Raw genomic sequence first — 9,812 nt, forward strand, 5'->3', positions numbered from 1 at the left:
TACGAATAACCCAAATTAAATAACGCTGTTACCGCTGCGCGCTCGGAATGCGATGACAGCTCAATCGAATATACGCCGGTTTCAGAACGCGAGGGACCGAGGTTCGATTCCACCACAAGAAGCAATTTTTTCTCTCCAGTTGGAGGTTTCAGCCTCGCGTTGCACCGTTTACGGCCGGGTGAAACATCTCCGCTGTTACAACAAGAACTTGGCGAGCTGGCATCTCATGTCACGGTAGAAGTGCGGCATTTAGCACAGCCTTACTTGGCGAGCAACTTTAAACGTTAAGCGTAGCGCAGCTAGCCATCTTCCCGCCACCACGAGCCGGCAATGTCCCTGATGAACGCATATTTAGGCACTCTCTGCAAGGCTAGGTCCGCCTTTTCAATAATAACAAATCACTCACTCACTGACTCCGGGAAACGGCTATCTATTCCGACGGGCTGCGCGCACCCTGACTTCACTCGCACACGTGGACCGAACACTCCCCTCCTTATGCGGACGAGGTGGTATAGTCTTGCGGTTACTTGAGCTGCTTATGTCGCTGGGGGAATCGCTCCTCGGTTGCAGTGAACTTGGAGCTTCTAGCTCCCTGTAGCTCGGCCTCGCCAGGTGTGACGCCAATGTAAGCATGAATCACGGGGTGCAAGAAGATTCTCCGTGCCAGCGTAATTTGTAGCCCCGTTACAATGAACTATTACATCTTTTCGTGGTCTCTATCGAATCGTATTAGCAGTAGTAATTACCATTTATTCACATAAAAGGGCTCTTTTTTTTACTTCTTTTATATCCGCCAGTTTTGCACACGTCAACGTGACGCTGCCCACTGGCGCGGTGCATAGTGACGCTTGCATTATGGAACAGCCACGGCGGATTCCTGCTAACCTTGGCACCGACGCACATAATAATGGGGAGACATGTCAATTTTGATATTTAAGGAAGGTTTATTGATTGATTGATTGATTGATTGATTGATTGATTGATTGATTGATTGATTGATTGATTGATTGATTGATTGATTGATTGATTGATTGATTGATTGATTGATTGATTGATTGCGGGGTTTAACGCGCCGACGCAATGCAGGTGACGAGGCGCGCCGTAGGGGTGGGCTCCGGATTTATTTTGACCACCTGGGTGTCTTTAACGTGCACCGAAATCTCGTACACACGGGCGTTTTCGCTTTTCGCCTCCATCAGAAAAGCGGCCGCCGCGGCCGGGAGTCGAACCCGCGTCCGCGTGCTCAGCAGCACTACGCCTTAGCAACTGAGACACCGCGGCGGGTTCTTTAAGGAAGGGGTCTTGACAAACGCGACAAGTGACCGTAGTATCGTCGGCGTCAACACGAATGGCTCCAAACTCGCCGCAGGTGCAAGGAGAAATAAATTGGGCTCGTGTGGGATTTGAGCCTGGGTCTCCGCCACACCGCTCGTCCGGCACCCTGGCAGAATTGCAGACGAATGAGCCTGATGCGTGTGCCTTGACAGGCACAAGTGGTGGCATGTGTGTAGAACGTGTGCGCGAGGAGGAGAGTTCTAACTGTAGGGAAGCTGCCGCATGAATTTGTGGCCAGTTTGCCTGTCGGAATAATTCGCGTCAAAAGGCGAAGATAAGAAAAAATAGATGCAAACACGGCGTAGCATCAGAGAGTCATTCACCAAGAAACATCATCATCGTCCTCACCAGTAGTAAAAAAGACTTCGGTAATCGCTAAGCTTTCACCTTCAAACGACGAAGAAGATTTAAGTACCTAAGGAGTTTTTTTGTTCACCAAGATCAGCATGCCCCCTTGCGATCACAGTACGTAGCCTTCCCACAAATCTTGCCTTACTGTTTTTGCCTCCCGTATTCTACCCTCCCCTGTCACTACTTGTTTTCATTCAGAATAACCTGCAGGACAACATTCTCGCCTAACACGCGTACTTGCGGGGTTCCTTCTCCTGACTAGTAGTAAAACGGGTACAGTGAATACGACCGAACTGTGGTCTCACATTGAAAGGTATTCACGCTATAAACCCTCACTAAGGACGTTTTCAAGGCTAACGGTGCATTCTGTTTTCTTGTCTTAAAATATTCACCTCCTACTCGTCTGCTTTTTCTAAAAAAGTGATAATTGGGATTAAGGCTAGTGCAATTCAGGCTTACGATCCTTAGGTAACTACAAAATGGTTTCCGTGCGTCTTCGCATGATCGGCACGTACGTGTCGGTGTTTTAAAGTCGGAATAAACTTGAGTAAGTCCGCTGTCAGTTTATTCCACGGCGTACGGCCGTAACGAACCGCTGGGAGTGACAGAAGCGATCAGGCAATGACAGTGAAGCTATTGGTGCATTCAATAGATGTTTACTGAGATGGCGCGTTTAAGGTGCAACGCAGTCTTCACGCGCAAAACTCTTTAGCGCGAAGTGAAGTCGTCCGTATATTACAAGTATACGCTAGGAACCGTCGTACGGCCGGCGGTCATGGCAGCCTTCCCAACTCCTGCGCTATTAGATGCGACGGCCTCTCATTCACTCGCCTTGTCCCTCCATACGGCGTTGTCGTTGTCCGTCCACACCCCTCCCCCATTCTCCTCGCCGCGAGAGCTGCGCTCTCCGCCGCTCACCCCCTCTCCTCTCCGATAGCGAACACTCTCTCGCGAGGGGCATTGGATTGGATTCGATTGGATTGGCTTGGCTTGATTTGGCTTGGATTTGGATTGGATTGGATTGGATTGGATTGGATTGGATTGGATTGGATTTGGATTGGATTGGATTAAAGTGGATTGTGTTGTATTGTGTTGCGTCATAGACGCGCCACGTTGCGTCCCGAGGCAGGGGGTTCACGGCACGTTTCACGCGATGGGAGAATCAACCTAACGGAAACAACAACGGAACACCCTATGCGTCGCATCTACACAGGGGTTCCCGCGAGGGAAGGTGGGAGTAATTTTTAAGTGCAAATGCACTTTATAAGCGACCTTGAATTCCGGCGACCGCCGTCCGTCCACATAGCAACAGCTGCGGGTGCGCGCGCTCTCCTCGTCTTCCTTGGCAACGGGGGGAGATGGGCGCGCGCTGCCTGGCCGCTGACACGGCACATACCCACGTGGGGGATTGTCCAGGAATCGGGCGTGAGAAGGGCTAATGCACCCGCTTAAAGGAGTACTGACACGAAATTTCAAAGCTGAGATCCGCTCTAGCAATCAAGTACAACGACAACACAAATAGGTGTCTGTGCATGGCACATACCCACGTGGGGGATTGGCCAGGAATCGGGCGTGAGAAGGGCTAATGCACCCGCTGAAAGGAGTACTGACACGAAATTTCAAAGCTGAGATCCGCTCTAGCAATCAAGTACAACGACAACACAAATAGGTGTCTGTGAATAAATGCATCTTTCTTTCTTTGTAGTTGTGTGTGTGTGTGTGATCTCTCTTTCGCGAACATTACCGAACCGCGCAAATTCAACTCGTGCATTCGCACTTTCACATTCTTCCCCTCGGGGAAATGCGGGGAAATTTTTTAATGACGCGGGATGGCGGCTACATTGTACCACGCGAGGGCGTGCACTACAGCAGGGCAGGCATATCCTTTCTAGGAACAGAAGACAAATTGTGGACGCTCATCGTTCCACCCAGGCGACAGAGGGTGGATCAGGCCCGGGGCGCGCACGGGCAGGAGGTTAGTAACCAAAGGGGAGTATGTAGCGGAAAAGAGGTTTACTCTCTGTGTCCGCGTACCCGGAAGCTTTACAGAACGCGGGAAGAACTCGGCTGACGGCCTGGCCAGTTGCAAGGCGATTTCAGAGTGCCTGCTTGCTCCAGAAAGCTAAAGAAAATAACGAATGCACGATGGGGAGCGGGCGCTTTTTACAGCCATGGTTCGCTCTTTCATTGGTCTACCCTTACATGAACTTTGTTTTGGCGTTTCTTTTTTGTTCGTTCTTCCGTCTCGATCGTTCCGCTTATCTGAAGGTCGCCCCGAAAAAGTCGAGGACAACATCTTTAGAGAAGCTGGCTTCCGCGTACAGAGGGGGGGAGTCGGCCTTTTTGTTGCTCCTCCTGCTCATTTACTTTTTATTTCAATATTTCTTTATATCGATATTAAACGTCCCACCCCCTTCCTCTACCTTCTTGAATTCTCTCTTCTTTTCGTCTTACTCCTACTGCTCCTGCCTCACCGTCAAATTTTAACTGCGCAACAGGACGAGGACACTAGAATGCACAGACAAGCGCACATACGTGCCGTACGTGTACAAACTGTCGAACGGTTTTCACTGCACCAAATAAGATAAGATGTGTGGCCATGTCTAAGTGTGGCCATGTCTAAGATAAGTGTGGCCATGTCTAGTTCAGAATAGAGGGCAACCGCGTTGATGAACGCTACAGATGCGTAATAAAACACTGCTCACACTACGTACCACCTAAAGTAGCTGTTTATATGTTTGCGCTGCTGAGCACGAGGTCGCGGGTTCGATTCCCGGCCGCGGCGGCCGCTTTTCTGATGGAGGCGAAAAGCAAAAACGCCCGTGTGTACGAGATTTCGGCGCACGTTAAAGATCCCCATGTGGTCAAAATTAATTCGGAGCCCTCCACTACGGCGCGCCTCATCGCCTGCGTTGCGTCGGCGCGTTAAACCCCACAATCAATCAATCAATGTTGTTTATATGTCACCTCGTACGTGTGGTAAGAAGTATGTAGTAGCACACAGTGGACGCTGTGTGAATAAGATATTCTGGGAACACGAGGAAGAGGAGGATGAGTGAAACTTCATTTTTGATAAGAATAAAAGAGAGTTGGGGCCTGCGGCCCTCCGCACAAGTGCAGTCCCTATTCCAGACCCCATTGTGGGGTTTAACGCGCCAACGCTACACAGGCGATGAGGCGCGCCTTAGTGGAGGGCTTCGGATTAATTCTGAGCACCTGGGGATCTTTAACGTGCGCCGAAATCTCCAACACACGGGTGTTCTCGCTTTTCACCTATTTAAGCAAGAGACAGGAGGCAGTTAAAATAATTTAATTTAATTTAATCACATTTAATTTAAGCACAGGAATTTAATATAAGCCTTCCCCATTAGGAGGCTGGGTGATGTAGGCGTGAGTCTGCGGTCGATCACGCTTGCCCAGAAGGAGTACTCCTCTCTAAGCAGGACATGCAGCTGATAACAAACCACACCATGATAACCAGTTTTCCAGATATGAGCGTCCTCGTTCCCACTTTGGTTCCCACACCCCTTTATCAGTATTTCAGTGCTTTCTGGTAGCTTACGTGCAGCATCACGTGAACCATGCTGTCAGCGTTAGGAGGCTATATAGTATGTGCAGTTAGTTATTCCAATAAAAAAATTATTGGTGAAAACACTGCGCTCATTTGTGCTCTCGCTTGTCCTTGTCCTGTTGCGCAGTTAAAAAAAGGAATAAAATTTGTCTATGAGTTCTTTTCAAGCCGCCCAACTTTCTCTAATCCTCCTACCTCCTTTTCTGCCTTTGCTTCCCTATTTTTTTTTTGCTCTCATAAAAATTAAAGGTGCCTTGGCTTTCGTTTTAATTTTGGCTCGCGTTGAGAATCTGCCTAGTTGGTATACGTTCGTCATCGCAGCAGAGTGTGGAACTATTTATCGAGAAGGTGATGCCTTGGCACAAAAAGAAATGCAGAAAAACTTACTGCCTGGAAATTTACAGGCCTGGAAGAGGCCTCCTCTGTGCTCACGGCCTATAAGATCCCCTCTATAACCACAGTGGATTTTGTCTGTGATTGCACCCAAGTTTTTCCGCCAGGTGTGCGTAAGACTAAACGCCTCGCCCACCACCTGCTTTTCATTTAACTCAGCTGACTGTGTTGCCCCGGACGAGCTTGAGAAGCCAGCCTCCACACCTTAGGCGGTTGGTGAATAAAGGGAGCTGGCATGACCAGGAATCAATAATTCTTTCGACGGAAGACGCAGCCAAGAAAGAACCGGGATCGTTCGCTACCCATTTATAACAAGCCCGGCAGTACCCCAAACGCCATTTTTATGACGGCAGTATGCTCGCCACAAAAAAAAAAAAAAAAAAAAGTGAGAGAAGAAGAAGCAGAAGAAGAAGCAGGAGGAAGAGGAGCCGGGGGAGGAGTCGTTCGTTTTTTTTTTTTAGTTCCCGAGGTTGAAGATTAGCGGTACAGATCGCGACACTCGATAAAATCGTGCAACCCTCCGTCTAACGACGACGATGGTTGAACGCGAAGCCTTTTCTTGACGAATTCTTTGGTTCGCCAATTCCACACTGCGAGTATGTGCTATTCGGGAGGCACGCACAACTTTTCTAGAATACCCGTCGCCACGGTGGCTCGTTGCGCTGTTGAGCACGAGGACGAGGGTTTGATTATCGGCCGCCGCGGTCGCTTTTCTGATGGAGGCAAAAAGCGAAAACGCCCGTTTGTTCGAGATTTCGGCGCACGTTAAAGATCGCCAGGTGGTCAAAAATAATCCGGAGCGCTCCACTACAGCGCGCCTCATCGCCTGTGTAGCGTCGGTGCCTCATAATCAATCAATCACTTTTGTAGAATACCCACAGAAACTTTTGGGCGTGCACTCCGCAGGCCTAACTTTTGGGTTTGGGGTGTACCTTCTGCTTGGCGTTCGCTTCAACCATGCTTACTCTTGCAAAGCGTAAAACGCAGGCATAGATGGGGAGGGAGCTGCCTATATTTCCGTGGGCAAAATTGTGTAATGCATTTCTCTTGTATAAACTTGTTTTTGTTCTGCAGGTCTTTAGCTGTGCACGAAATAAGGTTCAAGCATTTCATAGTGTTGGCTACCTTCGGATGGCGGTCCAAGTGGGAGCCAAGTCCAAGTGTACATCAGCTCGTCTAGCAGGGTTCTTCTTTTTCAAAATGGCTGATCATCCGTTTTTTAAGGTTTTCATTCAGCATAAATAAAGTTCTCCTTTGCCTTTTATGTGGTCCGACCCACCCCGAAAATCCTAAGCCACCTCACGGCTTTCTTAAAAAGGTTGCTTACACTTTATAGTTTCTTACTGTGAGTTTTTTTTCTCGAGTACCTGTACTGTCTATAGGAAGGAGTTGACCGGTGTCTTAATCGAAAGTTTATTTCCAGTGCCCATTTACCGCCAACCATATCTGATGATCTTAGACTGTGTTGAAGCGAGTCAAGAAAATGTGCATCCAGGTGGCTGCAAGAACCTTCTTTTTTAAGTTGCACACATCCACGTTGCCTGTTAAAACATGGCTACGTAGTAAAGGTGCATATGGCCGTTGGTCTGTGAACAGTCGCTTGTGTAACCAGCCCGAGATAATTGACCACTGTTTTGTTTTGTGTTGGGATGCTGTGTTTCTAGAATTTTCTGCAGCGGACTCTTAAAAAAGGACATAGATATCACCCCCTATAGTATGCGATTCTTGTCAGTGATGAAGAACTGTTCCGTGCCGAGCGACCCTTTTTGTGCCGATCGGATTGTTTAGCCTATGAAAGTATCGCATGATTGACCGCAATGCGCAGGAACCCAGGGAAACCGAGTCAATTTTTCGCGAACAATGTGCGCTTGTGTATAGTGTCTACGCGGCACAATTCCAGCTGCCGGATTAGTTGCATTTTCCTTAGGCGTGCGTGCGCCCGCCTGGTTTTACAATATGTGTCAGTGAACGTACCATCATTGTAGTTAGGGTGTTATTTTAAAGCTTTTCGGGCTGGTCTTCCATGCAATAAAGGAAAAAAAAATGTCGAAATGGCGCCATCAGATAGACGCCAGCTTCATAACGCGGGGGACCGAGGTTCTATTCCGGCCAAAGGAAGCGTTTTTTTTTTCTCTTCCACTTCACCCCCACGATCATTTATCATCATCCTCAGAAAGGTTGGTTCTCCTGCAGGGCGTATCGGCGTACAACAGCATCAGTGAGGACAATAAACTTCCCTACTGTAGCTTCGCTTTAAAAAGAGGGACAACGCGTAACACTGCTCAGTGACATGTTGCCACCCCATTATAGAAACAAACGTCAAGCCAAAAAAAAAACAACAAAACAAGCTTTTCGAGCAAGAAGGGAAGGAAGCGGCTAATCGAGAAAGCGGCCTGAGCGCCAAGCTAACCAAGTGGGTCAGTAGGCGATAACGGTCGGCAGGACACGAGAAACCGATCGTTAAGACTAACGTACACTTTTGACGTCTTCATTTTAACGTCTTCATTAGAAAAAAAAAAGTAATGCGTTTTAGCCGAACAAATGGGTAATCCACTGCACTAATTAATTCTCTGGCGGATACATTACAAGTGGCTTGAGGAATGTGACAGGTTCTGCTTTGAAACAACATGTAATTTAAATAGTAAAAATACGCGCAGGCCTGGTTATGCGCCTAAAATATCAAGTGTATTTCACTGCGGACGTACTCATTACATGGTACGAAATGAATGGTATTAATGCTTCCGGCGTTAATTCAGGTAGCATCAACTTGCGGGCATCAAAGAAATGGCTGCAACGTGCAGGTTTTGTTCATTTTTTCGTATTTTTCTTTTTATAAGCGATATTCGTGTTTTGGATGTGATCAAGGCCAGTACAGTTATGCTGCCCATTTTTCTCTTTCCCTAACGTATACCACTATCGAATCCGGCAATACAGGTCAGGCATCGTAAAGCCAGACGTGAAGATTGCGTGTCGTGCTAGAGTTACCTTTTATACCTCGACAAAACGGTCTGGGTGTTTTAGTGTTGGGACTCAGGGCCGCAAAAATCGGTGCACACTTTGTGCTTGCCTAACGATAGTGTTCACGCCGATGTCACAGCACAAGCTGGGCAATTGTTATCGGTGGAAACACACAAGGAAAGGCTGTATTCGTGCGCACGTGCAGAAACTGCGCAACAAAATACAGGCTTGACGGTATGGCTGCTCAAGAGAGGCTTCGCAAATTGCGCCGACATCGACGACAGCAAAGTCTGGGTCGAACCTCACGGGGCGCTGTCCCTAGCCCAGCGAACGAAGGATCGAATTTCGCCCATCGATTTTTTTCTTACACTCTCAAATCTGGTATGCTTGGCTTCGATGGTGCCTTTTTAACGCGGCTAACGAGGACGTTTCTCACGCGCTGCCTGCCCCCATCTTTCTCTTGTTGCTCCCTACACGGGGGAGAAGCTGCCGGAATATTGCACTCCTTATTTATTAAGTGCAATGCACTTCTTAAGCGACCCTGAACCTGCGTCCACCGGCGATGTCCGCGCACGTGGAGATGGGCGCGCGCAGCCTGGCCGCTGACATGCACATACCCACGTGGGGGATTGGCCAGGAATCTCCTCGTCTTCCTTGGCAACGGGGGGAGATGGGCGCGCGCTGCCTGGCCGCTGACATGGCACATACCCACGTGGGGGATTGGCCAAGAATCGGGCGTGAGAAGGGCTAATGCACCCGCTTAAAGGAGTACTGACACGAAATTTCAAAGCTGAGATCCGCTCTAGCAATCAAGTACAACGACAACACAAATAGGTGTCTGTGAATAAATGCATCTTTCTTTCTTTGTAGTTGTGTGTGTGTGTGTGATCTCTCTTTCGCGAACATTACCGAACCGCGCAAATTCAACTCGTGCATTCGCACTTTCACATTCTTCCCCTCGGGGAAATGCGGGGAATTTTTTATTTGCCCTGCTGTTTTATGTTTCATTGTCTGGTGTTGCCAGCTTCCGCTTATTGCTGAAGTATTCCGTTGCTGTCTGCCCCTCTTTTCACAGCTAATCTGTTAGTGTCACCAGAAGCGCCAGGAGGCGTCGTGCGTCTGTTTTCTAGCTCCCGGGAAGAACAGGATTTTGCGCTTAGATTAAACTAGCGCCAAGGAGGGCTATCTGAAGGGTGATGCGCCA

The sequence above is a fragment of the Haemaphysalis longicornis genome, unplaced genomic scaffold (assembly GCF_048455015.1).
Source record: "Haemaphysalis longicornis isolate Haplotype H1 unplaced genomic scaffold, Haemaphysalis longicornis Haplotype H1 scaffold_2, whole genome shotgun sequence".
Classification (NCBI taxonomy): Eukaryota; Metazoa; Arthropoda; class Arachnida; order Ixodida; family Ixodidae; genus Haemaphysalis; species Haemaphysalis longicornis.